At 40.2% G+C, this 6,497-nt stretch overlaps 1 long non-coding RNA gene across 1 annotated transcript; it reads right to left on the bottom strand.

The window, feature by feature from the left end:
* Positions 1–2,266: 2,266 nt before the first annotated feature.
* LOC310783871 lies at positions 2,267–4,390 on the bottom strand. Its single transcript, XR_014553111.1, has 4 exons — positions 4,308–4,390; positions 3,000–3,117; positions 2,811–2,891; positions 2,267–2,670 (listed from the first exon to the last, which is right to left on the bottom strand). It is a non-coding gene; the product is annotated as an uncharacterized lncRNA (long non-coding RNA).
* Positions 4,391–6,497: the final 2,107 nt, after the last annotated feature.

Here is a 6,497-nt window from a genome sequence, read left to right as displayed (position 1 = left end):
TAACATTAAGGAGTGCGGCTTTAATATTTTTAGAGCCTGGAACTTGTATCGTTTGCTTTACAAGGGGAATGGAGATTAAGTCTGATTTAGAGACAGATCGTGTTGGGGGGAAAGTATTATGTCTGTATGAAATCAAGACTGGAATCGAATGGAAGTCAGCAGGTCCGCCGTAGCCAGTTTCATTGCTAGACTGTGCTGGGCCAGTTCCATTGCTAGACTGCTGTGGGACCTTGTTTCTATCGGAACAAGCAACTTGTTTCCACATGTTCACCTGAACGTGCTCTACAAATTTGCCTCAAGGACTATTAGGTCTTCAATTTGCGCAAGGCTTGAACCCCTGCCATTGCTGCTTGCGGCTATATATTTATCTGTTTCTGCTTTTTTGTTTTTGTTTTTAAACTTCCTTCCTTCCTATATGTTCGAAATAAAGATTATCAAATCAAATGGAAACCACTAGACTAGACTGTTCACGAGACAGTCGATTTTGTGGTTTAAAGATAATCCAAAGGTGGTTTAAAGATAAGTGCTTTTCTAAGATTGGCTTTGACTCTGATCTGTAAACCTGCGTTCAGGTGAGGTGATGTGGTGAGGTGAATTCAGGTGATATTGTGCAATTACCTCTCTGTATACGTGCCCCTCGTGCCTGCACTTGTTGCAAGAATGTCTTGTTTTTGTGGTAGCACGGAATGGGGGATGGGGTGGGGTAGATATCGGGTTAGGGTTAGGGCAGGATCTCCTTTTCCACCATAAAGCAAGGCTTCTGTGTTATTGTCTCTGCACGCAAGATGCCTGCTCAAATCGCCCAGTATTTAATATTTAGCTATACATTTTATGAGTGACAGCGTCCAAAATCAGCATCCAGCGATAATGGAACGTAAGGTGACGTTCAGCGATAATCGTCGATGGAATCATAAATTGCCCCTGGAGCTGAATTTTGAGAACGGCGTGGCAATATTTACATAATGTACTTTTAGTGTGTCATGCTTCCATGCTGTTGCTAGCGCGAGCTTGCTGCTAATTCTACCATCTGTTTTGTTTCCTGGGGTTTGCTCAATACACTTCCTACTTCCTCATACATGCATGACATGCATGACGACCTTCTCACGTGACCACTCCTTCTGTTGCGCTAGCTGCATGAGGTACGCCCTCTGCTGGACTGGTATAATTAACACACTGTGGGCTATGAAGACTGAATTGATGATACAAAGTAACAATGTTGTCGGTCAAAACAGTTCATTAATTTTAATCGGCTACATTCCTAACAGCAGTTAACCGACTACCGGTTAATCATTAACATCCCTACTTCAGACATAACATTGGTGATGAGGATGATGGGACTGACGTTCTCACCACCAGGACGTAGACTGAAGATAACGTTAGTAGCGGTAGCTAGCTTGATACCTCACAGATAACACGTGCTGTGATAAAAAGCACAGCACTCACCATTAAGTGTCTAGCCAATCGGCTCCCACAATTGAGCCTTTCTGTCTCTGTTGTGATAGTTTCTCCGTTATTAGTTGCCTGAAAACGATGGCCCCGCACCAGCGCCTTTCTGAAGCCACTGCTGAGTTTATTTTCAATCTCCTTCCTCGCTGGGATCACCGCACACCAGCGTACTGACAGGAACACGCTTATTGGACACACGCAGTTTACTTTTGATGAGAAATGAATGATTGCGAGTCCAGAACACGGTAAAATCATTGTCAAAACTTTATTTAAAAGGACACAGGAAAAAGACGTGTAAACGGTTATTGATCTTTCTAAACGGATATGATTTAATATCCGTGTACCCGTGTAGTTGTGTACACGGTGACATCCCTAGTACAGGGATCAGTACAATGCACAGTTTTGATAATTAGTGGGTATTGTCCTAATTAATTTCCTGTAAGGAATATAGTCATCAACAATAGTAACAATAGTCATCAACAATAACAAATGTTGTCATTATTGGTCCTCCTTTCCTTGTGATAGTCTGCAGCTACTGTGGCCCATGTCTCTCTATTCCCTACATGTAGGTGTCCACTTGTGTGTCTCTTCAATAGATCTTTTGGATGCAGCTGCCTGAAAACCCTTTTTGTGCTCTGATATCTACGTTTAAGGGGATTTTTCTTCTGGTGGTGAGAGTGTGAACCACTTTTGCATCTATAGTCACTGGATTATTTGTGCCTATTCTATACACCCCCGCGTTTGCATAATGTGGTGGTTGGTGCAGGAGATAACTAGAAATATACAGGACAAAAAAGGTACAATAAAGTACGGTTTATTTTTTGACAAATAGAAAAGTAGAAATACAAAAGTGTAATAAATATATAAATATTCACATTTATCGAAATATTTACATGTACATTCAGTGAGGAGAACACAAATGATCCACATCATGACTTATGGCTTCATGGTAATGAACTGCTGTTATTAAGAAGTCTTTCAGTGCTGTAGTCCCATAGTGCAATGTTTCGGTCGCTCCTCTTCCACACACCTACAGCTGAGATGTTTAGGTCGCTCCTCTTCCACACACCTACAGCTGAGATGTTTCAGTCGCTCCTCTTCCACAGACCTACAGCTGAGATGTTTCAGTCGCTCCTCTTCCACACACCTACAGCTGAGATGTTTGGGCAGTTGTTGAGGTCACATTTGTCATTTCACCGGAGGTTGTGGCGCTCACCTCGTGAACTGAAAAAAAGATGTCATTGCATTATTATTATTATTAAAAAGTCATGGGAACATAATAACACACTTGTAATACACTATTTTGTCTTAGAACACAAGTATTGATTTGTGTGTCTTTATGAGCACAATCCAGTCTAGTTTACCTGCTTCTCAATCTCTGTACGAGCCTCTTGCCCAATGGTGACTCTGGATTCAGACATTTCCTCCCTTCCGATGTTTCGACACTGGAGAGGAAAACAAGAACAATGTTAGAGACAGAAGATGGAGAGTAGCAGATGAAAACAATGGCATTGCAACAAATATGGTTTATGAGTTTGGGCTAATTTACTTACATAAGCTCCGTCTTTGGGCAGTTGAGAGCTGGCTCGTATACCTGATAAGCCGTTATGAGTTTCGGGTTGATACCTTTGAGCAATGTGGAACATAGGCAAGAAGTTCGGCCTAGTTGCCCTGTGGAGAGGAGGGATACAGCATGGTTAAGGGCTGGTATGGTACATGTACATTAACAATGCAATGCAAACAGCATCGCAAAGAAATAAAATAACAGCGCAAAGTAACTGCAGATAGTAGAGCATATGGAGAGATTCTGTGTCAATAAGAACAAGTATGTGTAATAAAATACAAATAAATATGAATGGTGGTCTCGACCTAGTTTCAAGATGAAGACCAGACACGCTGCCTCACATCATATGTAATCCTAGTGTGACGACAAGTGTAATCCTAGTGTGATGTCCGTGTGACGCACTTGCCAATATGACGCCGGTAATGTCGTCAGTGCCGAGGCTATGACATAGCAGTATTTATATTATTAGTATTAGTATTAGTAGCAGTATTTATAGCCATGCTCAGCGTGTCATCGTTCTCTTTCCCTGATCCTTCTGGTCGCTGTACCTGAGCTGATCGCATCCCATTCTCTGAAAGCTGTGTTTCGCCCCACCCACCTCCCCAGTCCACCACCAATGTCTTGACTCCTGAAGAATCCCCTACGGGGGGGATTCTCTATTCTAGTCCGAGCAGATGCTACCACGGAGTCATTACGCTGCCATGCCATCAGAATTAGTTGCCATACTGTTTCATGCCATAGATCTTATCGCCATGCCATAGTTGAATAAAGCTTGCTTGTTAACTCTACCCTCTGGTCTCTCATGATTGAAATGGAAAAAGATGACTAAATACTACAATTCACATTATGTATTAAAATGGTCGAATGCAAAAAATACAGAAACAAATTTATCTCACATCCACAAATAAATGATTTGCTCTTTGTGTTCTGTCATGAATTATAGTATTTATCTTTTCCATTTCTATTTCTATTAATTTGATTACATACTGTACTGTGCAAAAGTCTTAATAAGGCACAACAAAATCCATAAAGCGAAGATGCCTTCAAAAAGAATGAAAAGTTTCTAAATATATAAAATAATAATTTAAAGTTGACTATAAAGAGCAGTCTACTGACACGCTAATGCAGAAAACAAATGAATAAACATCTCAGACAAAATGTATGGAAACAATCTAGAGTACCTAAGACCTTTGAACAGTGCTGTAAATTTACTATTAAAATGGACAATTATTGCCACAGAAATCCCTCCATACATTCATGTAAACACTATGTAGTGAATCCAGTAAAAACACGTTACCATGTCCTTGGACATGGAGGGCGAGCAGGCAGACGAGGAGAGAGGAGAGGACAGCTGAGTTCATTGTGCCGGCTGGAGAAGGTTGCTGCTTGTGACTGAAGGAGATCCAAGTCTTCTTTATATCCTCTCAGAGACACCGACCCACTCAGCTTGGAGGCTGGCCAGATGATCATGTAGTGACTACTTTCACTCTCTCATTTCCCTACTTCTCTCCTCTCCCCTCCTTCCTCCCATTCACTAGAAGTCCAGATGTTGTAAAATGTACTTTCCCTCTCTCCTTCCTCTCCTCACACTCTGCTCTCTCCTTCCTCCTCTGGATTTCCCGGAATCGACCCGTTTTAGGCAGAAAAGCCTAAAACCTCTGATGAGGACGGCTGCAGAATGTCTCTGCATCTCTGTAATACTGATGGAGGAGAGCTAGTTACTGACTTATGTTAGTTTATTGTTTTCCCAGTCAAGTATACAACAAATACATTGATACATTTATGTAAGGCATTTAAACGATACCAACAAATACATTGATACATTTATGTAAGGCATTTAAACTATACCAACAAATACATTGATACATTTATGTAAGGCATTTAAACCATACCAACAAATACATTGATACATTTATGTAAGGCATTTAAACCATACCAACAAATACATTGATACATTTATGTAAGGCATTTCAATCATTTTAAATTCAACTAGGTCCATAGATTTGAAAGCATATGAATTTGTGTGCTTTGCCCTGAACATCATAGTGGAGTGTTCAGTAAAGGATCTTCATGTCATCATGTCCTCATCATGTCATTTGGCAAACCAAATAATCTACATCAATATATTATTACATTACATTACATTACATTACATTAGATTACATTAACTTCAGTGACACAATAAAAATCCAAGCACATTTTGGGAATGAAAGCATGTAGCTGTGACAGACATGATGCAGCAAGAACCAGGATACTCCGCCTGGCTTTGCAATGCTCAAGATGAAAATTATTTGCGTGTTTTCACTGTCGGGTGAAAACCTAATTTCTTGCAAAACGGCAACTTATCAGAAGCTCTGAAGCTAAAGAAGAGCAAGGCAAGGCATAGCCTCTTCACAGGGCTAAGCGTTTCAGGGAAATGGGAAGTGAAAGTGAAACAGGTTGCCTTCAGGGAAAAAGCGGGAGATGGGGATCCCCGTCCTCGACAGGTTGTCCAGCTTCCTGTGGCCTTACATCATGCTGTGATGCAATGCCAACTGTGACATTTGGCCTCCTTCACTGTGCTGTGACAGCAGTGTTACTTCAGGATGCACTGACTGATCTGATCTGGCATTTTCAGCTCCATGCAAAGCACATATTCTGTCCAACAGAGCACAACAGCACAACTGAAGAAACTATGGGAATGTATATATTTAAAAATAACAGAAGCATTCAACCTCTTTACTTCATCTAGGCAAAAAATGCCACACTGGAAACAAAATTGCACAATATCTTCAAAATCTTAGATTGTGTGTCCATGTTTCATTTTAATACAAAACTATACCATATCTGTCTAAAAATGATTGTTAATTTGTCATTTTAAGTCAGTATGCTTAAATGGTAGATAGGCCTATAACTGGACAATATGCACGGTCCAAAATGTTTGAATGGTATAATGTGCACTTTTAATATGAGCTATTGTAGCCTAATTAGTTTATACTCATTCTGAAAATGTCGGTTTACCATCTGTGTTCTGTCTTTCTGGTGCTGCTGCGCTTCACTTAAACTTAAACTTCACTTAAAATCCCAATCTTTGCTTACAGATGTCCATGCAGGTGGTTTATGCACGTATAATATCTCTACGTACACAATGTTGAGAAGTAAGTAAGGGCCTAGGTGCTTTCACTCTCTCTGCCTGATGTGTTCATCATCATCATATGGTGCACTAAATAATCTTCACTTGATACATGCAGATATGACTTCTTCCAAGAAATCATCACAAAACAAGAAACGTTCTCCAAGACAATTTCACTTTTACCAAGTAGGCCTTTATACAACCCTTTAACAATAACACACCATGTAGCAAATGTGTTGTCCAGCAATGCTAGAATAAAGGTTATGGCAAAATGGTGTATATAATATATAGTACTAGGGACTTTGTAAATATGGTGTATATATTGTACTAGGGAGGGACTTTGTAAATATGTGTAATTTGATTAATTTCAGTGAA

Source organism: Poromitra crassiceps (genome assembly GCF_964638095.1).
Source record: "Poromitra crassiceps genome assembly, chromosome: 10".
NCBI classification, from domain to species: Eukaryota; Metazoa; Chordata; class Actinopteri; order Beryciformes; family Melamphaidae; genus Poromitra; species Poromitra crassiceps.
The sequence above is the reverse complement of the archived record's forward strand: the minus strand, read 5'-3'. Positions and strand labels throughout refer to the sequence as shown.